The sequence below is a fragment of the Lynx rufus genome, unplaced genomic scaffold (assembly GCF_022079265.1).
Source record: "Lynx rufus isolate CCGP_SWC_20201006 ecotype Redwood Valley unplaced genomic scaffold, mLynRuf1.p SCAF_5, whole genome shotgun sequence".
Classification (NCBI taxonomy): Eukaryota; Metazoa; Chordata; class Mammalia; order Carnivora; family Felidae; genus Lynx; species Lynx rufus.
In genome coordinates this window covers 32,983,505-33,004,775 of record NW_025814867.1, presented here as the reverse complement: position 1 = coordinate 33,004,775, position 21,271 = coordinate 32,983,505, and the positions used below count along the sequence as shown (strand labels likewise).

At 37.2% G+C, this 21,271-nt stretch overlaps 1 pseudogene; it reads right to left on the bottom strand.

Annotated features, from left to right (window-relative positions):
* Positions 1 to 363: 363 nt before the first annotated feature.
* The window catches only part of LOC124527131 (60S ribosomal protein L6-like), a 37,609-nt pseudogene continuing 16,701 nt past the window's right edge, over positions 364 to 21,271 (bottom strand).

Below are 21,271 nucleotides of genomic sequence, written 5' to 3'. Positions count from 1 at the left end.
AAAAATCATAAATCATTTAAAAAATTGTTACCTATAGAAGAGGGAAGAGCATTGGTTAGAGGATAAGGATAGACCCTGGACTCCTTTGAATATGACCTGTTTTGTAGATTTAATCTTAGAACCACGTAAATATTTTACATAATTATAAGACAAAATTAAATAAAGCAATCCCCAAGAATCATAACTTTTCAGCATAACAACTTAAAGGAGTTATTCCATATAACTTTACAATATAGTAATTTGACTATATATCCAAGGGATATAACCTAACAACAAAAATGAGGGAAAAATATATGGTCTTTAGTAAACATGTTGCTACTAATAATGTCAATATTGTTTTATTTTTATTTTGAAATGGATCAGTTATTTAATTAGGTCCTTTGTAAGAAATTTAGAACACTCCCATTTGTGCGGATGAACTCCACCTGTGAGAGAAAACTGAGTGGAGGTAGCCCTGAAGCTGAGGAACAGCTTTGATTTTTGGTAGCATTTACAAGTCCACAGCTTTCTGATCAATCTTGCTCTGCTCTATAATCTCATATTTCTCTTTCTCCATGTCAAAGACTTCACCTTCCTGGTGGCTGGGTTCATATAGCTTCTTCTTCTTGAAGTAAGCATCAATGAGATGTCTTGGGATTTTCATGTTGCTTATAACAGTTTTGGTGGAGGTGGCAATCACAAGTTTCTGGTGTGTTCTATGCAAAGAACTTGATTGAGGGCCAGAGATGCAGTCACAAGTGGCAAGCCACTGCTCAGCTGTTTCAGGAAAACTACCCTCTTATTTCTGTGGTGCCCAGTGAGGATGACCAAAATGGCCCCAGGAGTGATGGTAGCTCACAGTTTTCTCACATGCTGATTGAAAGTTTTTTTGCCATGGCCCAACAGCTTTCGAGGCACATTTTCAGTAGGATAATACCTAGGCACTTTACAAAGTTTAACCAGTCAGGTACCAGCATTCTTGTCACCACCATCTGGTTTTGTGATAGTAGCAAGAACCTTCTCCTACTTTTTGTATTCAACCCTAGATTTAGCTGCTGAATACTTCCTCTGGTACACTGCCCTTCTGGAATACATAGTCAATTGGAAATATCTGCCACTTCCTCTAACTAGGACAGGGTTTTGGCTGCAGTGGGGCTTCCCCTTCTTTGGCATTTTAGCCTTAAGTTTACCCTTCTTAACTCTGCCACCAGCATCAGCCTTCTTGGCTTCAGGTTCTTCTCCTTAGTATCTGGTTCTCAGCTTTTCACCCACCATCTTACAAGATGGGGAAGACTCAATATTGTTAATATGAGACAGTTATATAGTATTATAAGATAAATAAAATGAGTGCTTATTCCACTATGGTTAAAAACTAAGGCTTTCAAGGGCGACTGGATGACTCAGTCAGTTAAGTATCTGACTCTTGATCTTGTCTCAGGCTATTATCTCATGGTTCATGAGATTGAGCCCCATGTAGGGCTCTGCATGGGATTCTCTCTCTCCCTCTCTCTGCCCCTCCCCTGCTCATGTTCTTTCTTTCTCTCTCAAAATGAATAAACTTTTAAAAAAAAAGACTAAAAAAAAAAAAACTAAGGCTTTCAGTATTGTTTAAAGAAAACACAAATGTAAGATGAAATAAAAACTCTGGAGGCTTAAAAGTTCCAAATTTGAATAAGAAAGATGCATATGAACTTAGAGTATATTCCATCTTTAAAAGCAACTCTAGCATTGAAAGGGCCTCAGAATAATGATGAATAGCAATGAACACCATTACCACTCAGATTATGTTTTCTAAAGGTCATTTCCCACTTGAAGGAACCAAGTCTCCTTCAAGAAATTGTTGATTCTAGGTCTGGGGCAGAATATGTCCAAGATGAGTTAAAGTATTTTGTCAACCAGCCAGCAAGGAAACTATCTCAATTTACCAGGATTATGCCAAAGAACCTCAGGAGCCAAACCAAAAAGACTCCCACTAGCCAAAATTGGGACAAGTTGAGCATGCAGATAATAACTCCAATAGGTTAAATGTATCAAATATGTTTATTCACATGTGATTTTTATTCATAATAAAACTAAAACCAAACACAACAAAACTCAACAACTCAAACTCCTTGGAGGATGCTAAGGAGTCAACTGATTATTTTGAAGAAAAAAAAAAAGAAGAAAGAAAAAAGAAAACATTTAAGCAAGTTTTCTGCATAACCTGTACCTCTGGGTAACACAATGGTCGATAGTGGGAAGTGTCTTTTTATAGACATTCCAGCTAAAGAACAAAGAGGAAATGATAGAATTAACCTATCAAGTTTTGCAACCTCTCATGAATCGATGGATCTGAAATACAGTCATCTAAACCACTAACCAGAAATTATGTGCCTCCTGATCAAAGAACATACCACAACCTATAATGTAATATTTCTAAAAATAGCCATTTTTTTAAGGAGCCTGAATTTGAACAAGCCTCTAGATTTAAACACTAGTTTGCAGGAAAATCAGAGATCTGAGGACGGGAAACTGTGGGATAAAGGACCCCTTTCTTCAATGGAAAAATATATCCTGTCCTATCATAAAAACAACAACTAAGTTTTAGGTGGTAGAAAAACAGGCCCTACTTCACTTCCACATGTTTAGCTACTTCTTTATGTTTTGATTCCATGTTTGAGTGATGAAGTTATCTGAGGTTGGGAATCAAAGAGAAAATAGCAAAGATTTCTATTTGCTAATGGTATTTTTTTTTCTTTTTCTTTTCAAAAAAAAATTTTTTTAATGTTTATTTATTTTTGAGACAGAGAAAGACAGAGCATGTAGGGGGGAGGGTCAGAGAGAGGGAGACACAGAATCTGAAACAGGCTCCAGGCTCTGAGCTGTCAGCACAGAGCCTAACGCGGGGCTCGAACTCACGGGCCGCGAGATCATGACCTGATCTGAAGTCGGCCGCTCAACCGACTGAGCCACCCAGGCGCCCCTTGCTAATGGTATTTCACTATGGTAATAGTAAGAGAGACATTCATTCATCAAACATTTATTGAAAGCATATTATGCACCTGGCACCAGGCTTCCTAACATGGTGATACAGAGAAGAAAGCCAGTCCCCGTCCTCCCTGGTGGGGACGATGGGCAAGGAACCACACAGGTACAGCACAGAAAGGTTACCACAGTGCTATGTGCAGACCACTGGAGGTAAAAGAGTAGATTTTGGGCAGTACAAGGATGATTACTTTGTACTTTAAATTTTCATAAATGCCCTTTTTACTTAAGATATTTAGTTATGCATTTATTTTACTATGTGAAAAAATGCACAGCTAGCACCTTTCATGGATAATACTCTGTGTGATAAAGCTAAAGAGGGTATTTAAATTCAAAACAAAAGTGTGCCATTTAAAAAAAATTTTTTTTAATGTTTACTTTTTGAGAGAGAGAAAAAGCATGAGCGGGGGTGGGGCAGAGAGACAGGAAGACACAGAATCTGAAGCAGACTCCAGGCTTGTGCTGAGCTGTCAGCACAGAGTCCAAGGTGGGGCTTAAACTCATGAGCGGTGGGTGAGATCATGACCTGAGCCAAAGTCAGAAGCTCAACCGACTGAGCCACCCAGGTGCCCCAAAAGTGTGCCAATTCAAAGAAAAATAGTAGTAGAGGTGTTAGGCATTTGGGGAAAAAAAATTGTGATGGTACTACTCAAATCACTGAAGTTTAGGAAATAAGGTAGATCAATGTGGGTAAATCAAAACAGATGCCATTTTACATAGGTCGGATGGAACTGGCCAGGGGGATTCAAAGGGTTTCAAGAAAAAAGGAGACTTAAGGATGAGAAGTTGTGCTGAAAAATAGTACATTTATTAGGACCTCTCGTGTAGAATGGTTGGATCTTAGGTTTAGGTGGAACCTTAGGAATCATCTGTTATATTGTTTTAACTAATTTTAAAATAGTACTTCTTTATAGTGTGACATTCCATGAATGCATTAGTTAATCTAAACCCTTGGTAGTGAGTTTATGACTGAAGTGGTCTTCAAAAAAAAAAAAAAAAAAAAAAAAAAAAAGATTGCTGGGGACCTCAAAGAGCTTTTGTTTGTGCAGGTTTACATCTGTTGGTATTTACCATGTTGGAAATAAAAACTCAGAAATTTTTTAAATACTTATTAAAGCATTTAATAATAAATCCATTATATTATAACATAAAAAACATATTTCTAAAAAGAAAAAAAAAACAAGAATATGGGGAATCTATAGATTGAAAGACTTAAAAGGTAAATTTTACCTCAAAAAAATAAAATCATCAGGGCACCTGCGTGGCTTAGTCAGTTCAGCACCTGACTTCGGCTCAGGTCAGGATCTCGTGGTTCATGGGTTCAAGCCCGGCATCGGGCTCTGTGCTGACAGTTCAAGAGCCTGGAGCCTGCTTCAGATTCTGTGTATCCCTCTCTCTCTGCCCCTCCCCCACTCATGCCCCCCCAAATATAAACATTAAAAATTTTTTTAAATAAAAATCCTGAGAAAGAAAATTTAAAAACAAATAAACTAATAGCAATTCATGAACCTTATTTAGATTCAAGTTAAACACTATAAAAAGAATTATATGACAATTAAAAAATATAATCACTGCCTACACATCTGATATCAAATTCTTTATACATGTTTAGATGAGATCATGGTTTTGTATAGCTGTACTCAAAATGGTTTTTTATCTTTTTAGAGAGACATAATGAAACAGCACAAGTAAAATAATATGGGATTTGTTTCAAAAAAATCTGATTGGGGGCGCCTGGGTGGCGCAGTCGGTTAAGCGTCCGACTTCAGCCAGGTCACGATCTCGCGCTCCGTGAGTTCGAGCCCCGCGTCGGGCTCTGGGCTGATGGCTCAGAGCCTGGAGCCTGTTTCCGATTCTGTGTCTCCCTCTCTCTCTGCCCCTCCCCCGTTCATGCTCTGTCTCTCTCTGTCCCAAAAATAAATAAACGTTGAAAAAAAAAAAATTTTTAAAAAATTAAAAAAAAAAAAAAAATCTGATTGGGAGCATAAGTATAGATGACACTATGCATTAAATATGAATGGTGAGTACATCAAGTTCATTATCCTATTCCCTCTACATTTGTAATTTTTTAAAAATTTTCATCATATGGGCGCCTGGGTGGCTCAGTTGGTTAAGTGTCCAACTCTTGATTTCAGCTCAGGTCATGATCTCATGGTTCATGGGTTCAAGCCCCACGTTGGGCTCTGTGCCAATAGTGCAAAGCCTGCTTTGGATTCTCTCTCTTCCTCTCTGCCCTTCCCCTGCTCACTCACACATGTGCACACACACATTCTCTATCTCAAATAAACTTAAAAAAAACTTTTATTGTGAAAAATATTAAGTTTAATGTAGATCGTCAGATGCTTCACTTCCTTGACACTTTCTATCAAATGAAGAAGTGTCTATATTGCTTGCTTTGATAATCTAACAGGTGATGAGAGGCAAAGATTTTATTGACAATTTCCCCGTTGCACAAACTATAAAATTGCATCTGGGGGAAAATTATCTTGAAGCTCCAACTGGGAATGGACATATATAAGTACTCTACCAACAGAAACCTGAACACTACTTCCTTCTATTCATTGTTCTGGGAGGATGAACAACCTAGAACCATGAGCAGTTCTTGGACAATGGCCAAAAAGGAACATTCAGAGGCCAAGACAGCCAAAGTAATCACTCACTGCATTATATCCTTTTCGATTAAATCTAGTACACATTCTCTTCCTATGAGGGAAAAAAATTATTTCGTATTTTTTGTTACTTTTCTCAATTAGTCATATAGTATTGAAAACTTTATCAAGAATGGCAAATGGAAGTCACTGCACAGCCAAATAAGAACTTAAGCATTGTGGATCGGAATGGGGACTTTCCCATCAGACTGGCAGGGTTTGTATTTCCTCTAACATAATGTATCCACTACATGGTATCTACCTTATAGGGTTGAGGGATTATAATTTGTATACCTAATAGGTATACTTTATAATTTGGGGGGATTAAATTAGTTAATATCTGTAAAGCTCTTAGAAAACGGTACTTGGGGGGCACCTGGGTGGCTCAGTCAGTTAAGCGTCGGACTTCGGCTCAGCTCATGATCTCGCGGTCCGTGGGTTCGAGCCCCGCGTCGGGCTCTGTGCTGACAGCTCAGAGCCTGGAGCCTGTTTCAGATTCTGTGTCTCCCTCTCTCTGGCCCTCCCCCGTTCATGCTCTGTCTCTCTCTCTCTCAAAAATAAATAAACGTTAAAAAATTTTTTTTAAAAAAAGAAGAAAACGGTACTTGGAACACAGCATGCATTCAATATAGATTTTTTTTAAATACATAAAACATCCAGATGACTATTGGGTTTAGGGTCTAAATACAGTTGACCCTTAAACAACATGGTTTTGAACTTGTGGATCCACTTATATGTGGCTTATTTGCAGTAAATACAGTACAGTACTGTGTATGTATTCTCCCATGATTTTCTTAACATTTTCTTTTCTCTAGCTTATTTTAAGAATACAGTATGTAATATATATACAAAATATGTGTTAATCAACTGTTCATGTTATTGGTAAGGCTTCCAGTCAACAGTAGGCTGTCACTGATTAAGTTCAGAGGGAGTCAAAATTTTATGTGGATTTTTGACTACATGGGAGATCAGTGCCCCTAACCCTCATGTTATTCAAGGGTCAACTGTAATGGAATATTTTGCATTCTAGCCTAGAGGTTCTTGACTGTGGGAGATTTTCCCCCTAGAGGACATCTGGCCATGTCTGAAGGTTTTGTTTTGTTTTGTTTTGTTTTGTTTTGTTTTGTTTTGTTTTGTTTAGGACTAAGGAGAGTAGTGCTGCTGTCATCTTGGGAGTAGAGCCCAAGGATACTAGTAAACATCCTACAATGCACAGGACAACTCCCCTCCCCCAAACAATTATCTAGAACAAAATGTCAATAGTGCCAAAGTTGAGAAATCTCATTCTATGCCCATTCACCTTAGGAAAACAAATTCTGGAGAAGTAAATGTCTTTAAGTAAATGTCTTTTCATGTCAGTTTTACATTAATTGCTTTGATGATTTCTCTATCACTGGAAACATAAATCAGGCATTTGTAACAGACCCATTTTACATAAACACTGGAACATATAGTAAATATCTTATCCATATTAGCATATTTTATTCTTAAAAACAGAATAAAAATATGGTGCAGAAGAGTGGTTAAGGAGATTAGTTCCACAGTCAATTTGGATTCAATTTAAACACACTGAATCTCAGCTCTGCTATTTACTAGCTATGCAACCTTAAACTAGTTATTTAGCTGAGACTTGGGTCTCTACTTGTTAAACAGGATGAAATAATAGTTTCTAACTTGTAGAGTTATTATGAGTATTAAATGAAATAATCCATGTAAACCACTCAATACTATGTCTAGCAAGAAGTAAATGCTCAAAAAAAAATATTATGAACATAGAACTTTAAATGCTGGTTAAGAAAAAACAGATCCTTGGCTTGTTAAAAAAAATGTATATACTCAATACTACTGAATCATACACTTAGAAATGATTAAGATTATGCATTTTATATTATGTATTTTCTACCACAATATAAAAAGACATAATTTGTATTGCCCCATAGAAAGTACCATACTATTGTGTAACAATAAGGAAAACTGTATAATGGTATAGAAGATCCTTGGCAAATAATATATCAATAAACACATACTGTCCTGCTATGGACCAGATTATGAAACCCCCCATTCATATGTTGAAGCCCTAACCCTCTATGTGACTTCACTTGGAGACAGGGCCTGTGAAGAGGTGACAAAGGTTAAATGAAGTTATAAGGGTGGGCCCTAATCCAATAGAGCTAGTGCCCTTATAAGAAGAGGTAGGGACACTAGAGCTCTCTCCCTTTGTCATGTTAGGACACAGTGAGGAGATCTCCATCTGCAAGCCAGGAAGAAAGCCCTTATTAGGAACCATATTGGCCAGCACCTTGATCTTGGACTTCCCAGACTCAAGAACAATGAAAAATAAATTTCTGTTGTTTAAGCTACCAGCCTGTGGTATTTTATTAAAGCAGCCCAAGTAGGCTAAGACAATTCCTAGTAAATGTAATCCATGGGAGAGAAACTTCAACAGAAAATCTGGATGATATTTGGTGTGGTTAGAAAGAGCATGGTGAGATTTTGAGAGAAGAGGGAGTGAAAAAGAAACCAGAGAAAGAAACCAAAATAGGACGTTTAAGCAGAGATTAAGGACAGATGAAAACTACTGAAGGGAGGGGCGCCTGGGTGGCGCAGTCGGTTAAGCGTCCGACTTCAGCCAGGTCACGATCTCGCGGTCCGTGAGTTCGAGCCCCGCATCGGGCTCTGGGCTGATGGCTCAGAGCCTGGAGCCTGTTTCCAATTCTGTGTCCCCCTCTCTCTGCCCCTCCCCCATTCATGCTTTGTCTCTCTGTGTCCCAAAAATAAATAAAAATGTTGAAAAAAAAATTAAAAAAAAAAGAAAACTACTGAAGGGAAAATATTAAATTCAAAGGGGAGAAATAGATGAGAAAAATGTTGTGACGAAATATGAACAAAGAATGGTTTTGAGAAAAGTAACTCCTTCCCCTGCCCAGATATTATACAGCATGGAAAATTTAGAGGGGGAAAAAGTTACCACAACAGTAAAAGGAAGACAAAAGTGGGAAAGCAGTAGATATAAAGGAGGGAAAGGAGAAAGATAAATGCTATACTGAATGGAGAAACCACACTTTTTAATTATTGGAAATGCTTCCACTGTGGCTGGAAGCCTTCCAAATAGAAGATCACTTACTTATGATTCTCTGGGGGCTTTTTTACTATTGTTTAATTTTCTATTTATTGATTATTACCATATCTTCATGGGTAAGTTTGAAAATCCACCATCTGGCCAAACCCTGATTGACCAGTAAGGCATTTACCAATTCAACTCAACTTCACACCATTTTTTCTTTTTTTTTTTTTTAAATTTTTTTTCAACGTTTTTATTTATTTTTGGGATAGAGAGAGACCGAGCATGAACGGGGGAGGGGCAGAGAGAGAGGGAGACACAGAATCGGAAACAGGCTCCAGGCTCCGAGCCATCAGCCCGGAGCCCGACGCGGGGCTCGAACTCACAGACCGCGAGATCGTGACCTGGCTGAAGTCGGACGCTTAACCGACTGCGCCACCCAGGGGCCCCTTCACACCATTTTTTCAACTCCCTTTGCAGCTGGCTTAAAACACACACACACACACACACACACACACACACACACACACACACACACAAGGTAAGAAGTAAAAATCTTGATTTCTGAATCTGTAATGACAGAATCAAAGGATATTATTTAGAGCTGACAAATCAATATAGAAATATAAGCACATACGGCGGTACAAAGGTAAACACAAGGAAAACTAAACAGGGAGGAAAAGAGGGAAAGGAAGAGGGAAGGAGCTAATTTTACCCTTCTGATATCAAGAAATAGTACAGCTTATTAACAGGTGCACTGAAAATGCTCAGGTGAGCTGAGACAGTGACCCCCCCCCCATCTCAGCGGCAGAGCTGGAGTCAGAGGAAGATCCCCACCACACAAGAGTCCTTTAGAGGTGTCTCATCCATTAATCCAAAGGTGTCACACAACACCATCTTCTAGGTATACCATGATGTGAACTAGGTGGAGAAGCACTGAATTATGGAAATAAAGATATTATATAAGGTTATAAAGATAACTTTATAGGATAAAACCACATTTTTTCTATATATTAAAAGAACTAACCACACATACACACAGCAAAGCAAATAGAGTACTTAGTCAAAAATTTGATCCATATAAACAACATAACAAAATAATATGGCAAAAAAAACACCAAAATCATCTATCATACTAATTAATGTAAATGAACTTCACTCACTTATTTTTTAAAAATCCTCAGATCAGATCACAAAACAAAACCTAACTCCAGGATCTGTCAGGAAGCACTCTTGAAACACCAATTCAAGGTTAAAAACAAAAGAAGAGGTAAAGGTATACTAGGCAAATGCAAACAAAGAATACAAGACTTGATCTCATTATCAGACAAGATAGAAGTCAGGATGCAAAGCATCAAACATGGTAAAAGGGCATGTTCACAATGGGTTCAATTCCCAATGAAGATAAAATGTATTTAATATAGAGGTAGTTATAAATATTCAGAAATATACTAGAAGATAGGAGATTTTTAATTCAAGTTTCTCAATTTATGACATATTAAGAAAAAACCCCAAAGATCTAATTAACATAATTAATAAAGCAGATATAAGCAGTCTGTATCAAACTCCGCACCTTGAAAGTCAACTACACCTTATTTTCAACTATTCATGGAATATCCTCTTATATGTGAATATATTTTCAGCCACAAAGAAAACCCCAAAAATGTCTAAAAAGTAGAAAATGTACAGAAAATATCCTCTGACCACTATGCAATAAACTAGAAATTGTTTTCTAAATTGGAAAAGAAAAAATTATTTCCATCTGAAAAATTTTAAACTCTGTCAACTCTCAAGTCAAAAAAGACATAACAGAAACACCTGGGTGGCTCAGTCAGTTGAGCCTCCAACTTTGGCTCAGGTCATTATCTCGTGGTTTGAGAGTTTAATCCCTACATCAGGCTCTGTGTCGACAGCTTAGAGCCTGGAGATTCTGTATCTCCCTCTCTGTCTGCCTCTCCCCCACTCATGCTCTCTCTCTCTCTCTCTCTCTCTCTCTCTCTCTCTCTCTCTCAAAAGTAAATAAACATTGAAAAGAAAATTTTTTAAAAAGAATTAACAGATCCAAATGGGAGAATTTTTAGAAAACAATGATAATGAAAACATTTTTTTTTTCAGAATCTACAGTAATTGGGTCAAACAGGGCTCCAAGGAGAACTGACAACACTGTATACTTTAATAAAAAGGATGAAAAATCAATAGATTAAGAATCTGACTCAAATTATGAGAAAAAGGAATAATAAACCAAAGGAAAAAAGAAGCAGTTTAAGATTAAAAAAAATTAATGTGTCTGGAAATAATAAAAAGAAATACTAATAAACACAAAAGCTGATTTTTGAAAGAAAGATGCTTTTTAAAATAATTAGATACATTGCTATCTGACCTATTCAAGATAAAAATTACAGTTGTAAAAATAAGAAGTCATAAAATGAAAATAATAGCAAAACAAGGGGAAATAGTACAGTAATCTTAGAGAATACTCAACCTTTTTTTTTTTTAATGTTTATTTATTATTTGAAAGAGCACAAGCTGGGGAGGAACAGAGAGACAGAGGAACAGAGGGTCCGAAGCGGGCTCTGCACCAACAGCAGTGAGCCTGATGCAGGTCCTGAACTCATAACCTGCAAGATCATGATCTAAGCTGAAGTCAGATGCTCAACCAACTGAGCCACTAAGGTGCCCCAAGAATACTGAACCTTTTGAAAATGAATTTAAAAATCTGGCTGGATTAAAGGGCTAATTTTTAGGAAAACATAATTTACCAAAATATACCCAGTAAGAGAAAATCTAAATTAACTGATCTCTATAGAAGAGAACGTAAAAGCTGTCAAAATGCTATCTACCCAATCCTCACACACCCAACACACACACAGCAAAGTACCAGGTCCATAAGCTTCCAGGGAAACTCAGCCAAACTTAAAAAAAGAAATCCATTCCAATACCAGAGAAGTTATTTTAAATCACAGAAAAGTTCTAATTATCTTTTTAAATGTTTATTTCTTTTGAGAGAGAAATAGCATGAGCAGGGTAGCAGCAGAGAGAGAGAGAGAATCCAAAGCAGTCTCCATGATTTCAGCACAGAGCCCAACGCAGGGCTCAATTCCATGAACTGTGAGATCATGACCTGAGCCAAAATCAAAAGTCAGATGCTTCACCAACTGAGCCCCCCAGGTGCCCCAATTCCAAATATTTTTTTTTATAATGTGAGCATGACAATATCAAACCTATCAATGATTTCCCACACACAAAACAAATGATCTATCAATCTCACTTACGAATATTAATGGCAAGAAATCTTCAGTACAATCTTAATAGGACATTAAAAGAATAATACTTGGATGCCTAGTTTTATTTACGAAATGCAAGGATAGTTCAGCATAGGAAATCCACTAATAAAATTGATTATATTAATATAGTAATAATGGATTCATAATTCATTCTAATAGTTCTATAGAGAAAATACATATTCAATAAAATTTAAACACTTTACTTAAAAATTTCAAAACTAAAATGTGTAGATGACATGGTAAAATGTATCTATTTCAGCCTAAAACAAAGTACCTGGGTCCTGCCAGCCAGAGATTTTAACGTGCATGATTAAATGTGCAGTCAAGATTGAAAGCCACAGCACTAAAGTCATTCTCTTTACACTCAGAAACAAAGTCACAGATGCCCTCTGTAAGCACCTTTATTTAATATTATTCTTGAGGTACAATTGTGTAATACACTGTACTGAAGGTCAATGCAGTTATATAGGAGAGAATTATAAAATTTGGAAAGAAATTAAACATATTATTTTTAGATTATATGGTATTTGGGGGAAAAAAAATCCAAGAATTGTGTTTAGGTTAAAACATTACTGCAAACAAGAAAATTCTTTAAGACAGAAATATTAAATAGCCATCTATAGCTTTTACAGAACACAGCAGCCAGTCACAAGCTACAATGAAAGAAAATGCTAATAGCTACAAAAATGTAAATGTCTAGCAATAGGCTTACACAAAAAAGTGCAAGATCCATATGAAGAGAACTTGAAAATAAAGAATACAAAAAAAAAAACTTGAACAAATTGAAAGATCTATTTTTTGATAGGAATGTTCAACGTCGTAAATATATTCTCTTTAATGTCATTAATAAACGTAATATCATATCAATAAATACAACATTATTTTTTAAATAGGCCAGTTGGTTCTAAAATTCATATGGAAAAGTAATTAAGATTAGCCAGGAAAATCTGAACAAAAAGAGCAGTGGAAGGTGTGCTAACCTTATCAAAACATATAATAAAGCCTTGAGAATTAAACTATATAATGCATGCATAAACAGAGTAACCAATGGAACTGAAGAGAGACTCCAGAAAAAGACCCAAGTACACACAGAAATTTATTATTAATAAAGGTGGCATTTCAGTGGGGCAAAAGGTGAATTATTCAATAAATGGTATTTGACTAACCGGATAGTCATCTGGAAAAAAAAATAAGTTTTATCTATACCCTACATTGAATATAATGATTAATTCCAAATGTATCTAAGATTTAAATTTAAAAAAAAATTATATCATAAAGGTACTAGAAGAAAATACAGGAGAATTTATTATTTTGAAGGATGACTTTCAAAGACTCAAAATCCAGAAGCCAAAAACAGAGGGAGAGATAAAAATTTACTCCACAAAATAAAAAGAAACTTCTACAGAGAAAAAAAAATCATAAAACCAAAAGACAAAGGACAAATGGGAAAAATATCTTACCAAAATAGTTATAATAAAGACCTAAACTATTAATACATGTACTCCTGGGACTCAGTGGGGAAAAAAACATTAACATAGAATGGGCAAAGGATAAGAACAGACAGTCCCCAGAAAAGAAAGTCAAATGACTTAACTATATGAAAAAAGAAAGCTTAATTCTACTCCTAAGAAATATACAAATGAAAACTACTAGAGAATTCTGACCTAGAGGAAAAGAAATTTTAGAAGAGGAAGATATAAAGATATACAGACTTGGAAAGATTATAAAGGTAAATGTGTGTTCTTTTGAAAGTTTAAATATTGCTATTCCATAAATTTTTACTTTTGTATCTAATTGTTCTTCCTTTTCTTGCATAGAAGTTTCCTTTTGGGGCAGTTTTGAGCCAACCATGAAAAGAAAGAAGGATTAAAGAAGAGAGAGGAGAGTCTTAATACACTGTCTAACAATTGGAAAATAAATTGGAAAATAAAAGAAGGAAATACGTATGTACCTAGCTGGGATGCAGCAGTATGGTTCATGATTGCAGAAAATATAACAGTATGAAAGAATGATATTGTCTGGAGCTAAAATGTCAGTGAACCACAGAAGAAAGATGCTGAGCTGGCCTCAGAGAGAGGTAGGAAGCCCAAGGCCACACTGCTGCCAAGAAGGGGCATTGGTAGTCTGGGACAGTTTGGGACAGGAAAAATTCAAGTTGCTTCAGAGAGCAAAAGGGACTGGCAGGCAGAATATTAGGTGTCATTGCACCTCTAAAGTCAGGGTCAAATCCTCAAAGGGTATCTCCATTGACAATAACAACATCAAATTACGTAAAATGCATATTACATTGCTTTAATAAAAGTTACCATGTGAATAAATATGCATTCTACATTAGAAAGAAAAGAGAAAAATCTCACCAGTCAAAACAAATCACAGTTAGATTTTAATTGCATTGCCTCACACCATGCTGACAGGGAAAAGGCAGAACGTTCCTGTCAAATTATGCCAGGAACTGCCTGATTTCTGTCATAAAAGACAGATTATTTTTAAAACGTGCAACTCAATTATTCAAAGTTCAAAATATCTACTATAGTACTCAATAAATGTTGGTTGACAATCATCATGTTCTGTGTTTCAGATTTGGAATTTAGAGCTATTTTAAAATAAACCTTCTAATGTATAGGATTTTTGTTTCATTGTGATCTTTTCCTTCTATAATTTTAATTTAATCATGGTCTCTTGATTTTAAGATGGGGTTATTTTGTAGGTTTTTTCAAGCTCCATTAACAGCTTAGAATATTGCACTTTTATTTATCTGAATCAGTATTTCCTATATACATCCTCAATTCAGAAGGCTGACAAAGTCTCCAAAGATATACCACAGATCATTTAACCAGGATTTTAAATGAAAATAAAGGTGGTTTTAGCAGTATACAATAATTACAGATCTACATTTATCCTACAATATGTTAATGGGCAACTGATTAAGTTTCAGATGTCCTAGGAGTACTCAGTATTATTTATATATGCATCTGCATGAATTACAACTTCAGCTATTCCTCATTTCCAACATAATGTTCCTCTATGTGTGGTTCTTATAAGTGAAGCACACTTGGCCATTTCATATTATATATATCTTCTAGATTTATCTCTTGTCACTCTACAATTAGGTTGCAGTAAAATTGGTATTATATTTGCAGTGTCTAAATGATGCCACATACTTTAACTGAACCAGAGATATAAATTACTCTGAACCAGCTGAAAACAGAGTCTGGCAGAGGAAAAGGGAAGGACAGGATTATCTTTGAAACTCCTCACATGCTATCTCTGACCTTTCCTTTGTCAACATTTTGAAGGTACTTTCTCTGATTCCTCAAAGATAACTAGCTCCATGAAGACAGGGCTGGTGATCTCAGGCAGATCAGAGTAATAAAGAGAAACATTTGAAATATACTCAAAGGAAATCATATTTAAGCATGAATAATTTTCTGGATTATATAATATTAAGATAGTTTCATGTAGTAAACACCTTCTTGTGATGTCCATGGTATTTGAGCTGCATAAGTATTATCTCCAACCCTTGCCATACTGAGAGACAGACAACTGACATATGGGGAAACAGACTCAGGGCTAGAGAATTTCCCCCAGGGTCACTGCTATAAGGGGTGGAAAAGATGGAAATCCAGACATTTCCTCCTCCAAAGCCTGGGGTGTTACACCCAAACGATGTTGTATGAATATGGAAGGCTAAACCATATTGAGTTCAAAATCTGGGGAGACATTATTTCTTTGAAACAGCTATGATATTCTTTACCTACCATCACCCCTCACAGGACCACCATCAGACTAATCTAGTTTCCCCTCTACCTAACTTATAAATAGTGGCCTTGGGAGAAAGCCAGACATGTAAGACTGGCATATCTGCATTAAATGAAGTCTCCATCTTTAGACAAAGTAGTTACCCGTCAGAGCCTCATTTGCAAAGTGTGGATAAAAACAAAGTGGGGAGATTAAATGAAATCATATTTGTGGACCATAGTCTGTCTTCAATAATGATTTCCAATGTTCCCTCATTTCTACAATAGTTGTTTACTGGTTTATTGGGCTCTAGTTTATCTTCTGTCTCTAGTCTCCATTCATCTTACATCATCATGCAATTAGGTTCTGGAATGGAAAAAGCCGCTGACCAGGGGTTGTTGGAGTGATACCTTTACAGAGTTCTGTGACATTCCACTTCACTTCTCTATGCACCAGGTACAGAAACTGCTTTGCAGCAAATGAATTCAAAAAGCTACCCTGGGCCACTTCCAGCAATCAAGAAACCCAGGGAACCAGTGAAGAAGCAGGAAGGCAGTGGCAGAAAGTAGGAAGTGGTGATGCAGAAAGATGTAGCTTCCTCTACCATTAAGAACTGTCTAGGTTGCAAGAGGCAGAAAATCCAAACCAACTGAAAAAACCCTAACAAAACAGGAATGAATTGGCTCATTAAATAAAATAGGGGCTCAAAGGATATTTTTAGGACTTGGTTTCTCTCTAGCAGGTCAGCTCTCTGTTGGCACTGATCTCAGACAGGTTATTCTTCCCTATGGCTCAAAGTAGCCATAGCAGTTCTATCTATACACTTCCAATTCAGTGGAAAGAGTACACCTGTCTCTGCCCTAAAATTCTCAAAAGTCTCATTATATATTATATTGAGAGTAAGGGTCTGATTGGGCCATATGCCCATTCTTGAACCAACTGCTATGGCCAGGGAAATGAGATGCACTCATTAGTTTAGATCCAGATCATATTCCCAACTCTGCTGCCAATTATTGAGGCCAGAGCAACATTATGTATCATTTAGTTTGGTCCTGAATCACTTCTGCTCTAGAGACTAGGATGGAGCCCCATTTGGGACAGAGGCAGGGATTTTTACCAAAAATCAGAAATACTAGATGTTACCCACAATGCTATCCACAAGTTAAAGGCTAGAGAGGACTTCATGGGACCTTGACAGCTTCATTAAGAGCAAAAGTCCTTTCCATAAGAGGACCATGCACTTACATGCAGAAATGACCTGAGGTAGAGAAGGGCTTCTGTATTAAAGGACCTGAGAGAAGGCCAGTGGGCCAGAGCAAGGTTAGGGACTGGGAAATGGCTTGAAATAATGTTGGGAAGATAAGAGGAGCAAAGATTATGAAAAGCCTTGTAGGTTATTAAAGAATTTTGCTTTTAAGCACAATGGAAAGTCATTGGAGAGTAAAAACATTAAAGCAGGGGTATGTTTTTTAAAAATCACTCTAGTAGCTTTAAAATTTAGAGCAGGAAGGAGATATTTATTTTACTCAAAATTATGTCTATTAAACTATTTAATTGCAGCTTTCCTGATGTATGACTCTAGGCACCTTACTTTTCTTAGGGCAAGAGAAAATACTTAATTCTTAAAGTCCTATTTATATTCATTTCTAAAATACATATTTCTTATCATAAGAAACATGGAAATACCTGACTACATCAATATATAATGTCCACGAATTATTTTCAATTATATTTGAGTGCTGCAAACATCATATTACATAATTATTCTAAAATAAAGCAAATTAAACCTGAAACAAAAGTCCTTCCTATGACATTATCCCTGTTCTCTAACTTCCACACCCAGAGAAGGCACCCTGCCTGCCTGAATCCGGGTCCAGCTGGTGTCCGCATGGTCACTTGGTGCAAAGTCCAAGGGGATGTGCTTTCCTAAGTCAACTCAGGTGCTCCTGGTCCCCAAAGCTTAGGAAGGCCTTCAGCGTGGCCATCAGCAGGGACACTGTAGCAAGCAAATCTGTATAGCCCAGACACTGAGAGACATCAGAGAAGAAAGAAAAGAGCCCTTTCTCACCAACTGTTTCAGGTTGGTGGAGCCTCAGGCTAGTGAAAATGAGCCAGCACTAATGGTTTTGCTAATCAGAAACAGTGACCAAGATAAGATCTTAATTTTCTATTCCCTAGACCTTACAGTACTGTATCATATATTTATGAACTAATAACTTCATAGAATTATAGAGCCATGTAAAGCTAGGGCTAAAAATGACCGCTCTGTTACCTAAAAAAGAAGGAAAGCCCAGAGATGGGTAGATCGTTGATCAGAATCACACAGCAAGTTGAATCACTGATTCAAGAACAATTTTTTTAACTTAAATTCTATAGTTCAGTCTCTTGGGAAAACAAAACTGTGTTTATATATTTGCATGATGCTTTCAGTCATAATTCCATGTATTGTTGTAATTTTAGAACAATATACCAAGCCAGGACCACTTTAAGCTAATTTCTCAACTTGGGGCTTCCTGGGCCATGTAGGAAGTATAAATATGAACCTCAAACATCTCAAAATGTGGTGGCTTAAAACAACAGTTATTTCTTTGCTGGTAGTTATGAATGCTTAGGGGAGACTTTTTTCCACCTATAGACTACATCAAAATTAACAAGTTCTCTGGTTGCCCTGATATGAAAAGATTTATTTTTTCTAGTCTTCCCTTTGACCCAAGAGATGGCATTTTCAGGGCCCCAGCTCTTTACAAGTTTCTCAGCTGTTACTCCTCACCCTACATAAAACCAAAGACTTGTTCCCATGGAGCCCAGCTACTCCTCTGGTTTCTATTTTCTTCCTAATTTTTGATCTATGCAATTTTCTGTTACTTTATTTTTCCTTCTTTTACTTTATTTCTTTTACTTGCTTTAATTTCAGGTGTGCATTTGAAAGGCTGTCTATATTTAATTCAGTAAGTTTAGGTATTTTGTACTGAAAGAATTTATCAGAGTTTCAAGTCTGCTTACAAACCATATCTATTTTCACTCTCCCTATTTTTTTTATTTTTTTTAATGTTTATTTATTTTTGAAGGAGAGAGAGACAGAGAGTGAGCAAAGGAGGAGCAGAAAGAGGGAGACACAGAATCCAAAGCAGGCTCCAGGTTCTGAGCTGTCAGCACAGAGCCTGATGTGGGACTTGAACTCACAAACCAGGAGATCATGACCTAAGCCGAAGTTGGACGCTCAACCAACTGAGCCACCCAGGTGCCCCTTCACTCTCCCTATTTTAATAAAGCTATCATAACCAGAATATACACTGGGCATATAGTGTAATTATCTAAGTCTTTCCTTTAGAGGAAAAGTGGACACAGACAAGGCATGACTGAGTTCCCCATGTTCACCTGAATTTAGAAATGCTTAGGAGGCTGAGTAAGAATCCTGAAGAATTTTGAAGAAATGGTGTGAATGTGGGATTGGCCATTTTAAAGATCTCAGGGAAAATGGTCTCCTACTAGAAGAGTATCTAAGAAACAACTTTGCCCCTCCACCCACCACACAGAAATGGGCCCGTATCAGAGATCCATGTCTGTATAACTAAACACCCCCCAAACTAGTGGCTATAAACAATTATTTATTTACTCACATTTCTGTGGGTCACAATATTGGCTCAGTGGAGCAGTTATGCTGGTCTTGTCTGGAGTCACTCAGGCAGCTGCTATAATCAGGCAACAGACTCAGACTAGGTGGTCTAAGATAGCCTCACCTGTAAGACTGGCAGATGATGGTAGACCTGTGTCTCCATTCTACTAACCCTAGTTCTTCACATGTGAGTAAGCTCCAAACTCAGCAAAAGAGAGAGACAAGGGCCACTCATGAGTGGTTTTCAAGCTTCTACTTGCCTTGCACATGCTAATGTCCTATAGGCCAAGGCAAGTCACATGACCAGACTCAGCGTCAGTGTGGGAGGGGCCTTCAAAGAAATTCATTTACAGGCAGGTGTGGCCCCTTGGGGCATTACTGAACCAATCTAGGTACCTCCGGGCCTAAGAGCTGAGCAAGGCCTCATAGCTTTGCTTTGTATAAGGAGCAAGGGCTTAGGGAAATTCTGGCTCCACCCATATGTGATCTCAGATAAAGGGTAATTCTATCTTCTCAAGGCCTCAGTTTCATCATGGAGAATAATTATTTCACAGTATTGTTGTAAAGTTTAAATAATGTATATAAGGTCTCTGCCCTCAACATGCTTTAGTTGACCTCATCCAAAAAATTATTTTTGTCTTGATCCTGCCTCTGCCTTAAGATTTCACTTTGTTACATCCTCTTTCCCTTGCTGCCGTGAAAATTTTCATTACAGAGACATTCTGATTTGAAAATATATGCCCTCTAAAAAACAAATAAAAAGCAATATAGAACTCTATAGAACTGGAAATAGTGGCTCCTTGTCCACTGTTTGGCCCTCCCTTTTCATTTTGCACTATCCTCCTCAGTGAGGGTCCACACTTTATGTTAACTGCAACTCACTGATGACTCTCAAATCTGCACATCCAGTCCTGTCCTCTCCCATTCATTCACCCCCTGCTCGATGTTCAGTTCCACTTGGATGTCCTAGAGCAGAAGTTCTCAATTTTTTAGCATTTGCCAGAATCACCTGGAGGGCATGTTAAAATCCTGATTGCTAGGCCCCACCCCAGTGTTATAATCAAGTAGATCTGAATTTTTACTACATTCCCAGGTGATGCTGATGCTGCTGGTCTGTAGACCACACATTGGAACCACCGGCCTAGAGTCACTTCAGTTCAACTTGTGCAAAAAACAACCACTCCTCTTCTAAAACCTCCCTCATCTGAATTTATATAATGGGCAATGGCATCAACCCAGTTGACCAAACTAGAAACCAATTGGAATAAAGATGCTAAGCAAAGTACAGATCAAGCTGCTTCGGTTACTATTTCTTTCTTCCTGATTTCCTAAACGGCTTCAGTACTCATCAATTTCATTATCTATTAAACAGAACCACCTGGTGATAAAGTCAAATACCTTTTGCTTTAAAATACTGTCTCCTCATTTTCCATGACTGATGCAGAGGATTACGTAATGTTGTCATTCACCTGGCCTATTGATAAGGTAAATGAAATAAATTTTGCCCCCGGAATCAAGGTGTTTAATAAAGTCTATGGGTAAAGTATCCTAAGATGCCAAGGAAAAGAGAGGAGGGACTCTTCCAAGTTGAAAGGTGAAGGTCACACTAGGAAACCAATTTCTCCTGTCATTTCTTATAATTACACTCCACCTTCTACCATATTGTAAGGGTTGTCACAGTGTTGACAAGGGACTAAACCTTGTATAAAGCTGTTTCAGACTCACTTTTGCAAAGCTAGTCTGGAGGCATTCATGTCTTAGTGCCCATGGTGTCTTACCAAGTGTACAAATCTCCCAGATTTCAGAAGCTGGATTTTTCTATAAGTTTTCCAACTATGGAAAAGGGAGTCCTAGGCCCCTCTCAACTAGCGCATTTTACTAGTTTCGCCTTAGCTACTCTCCCTGTCTCTACTTTGCCTCC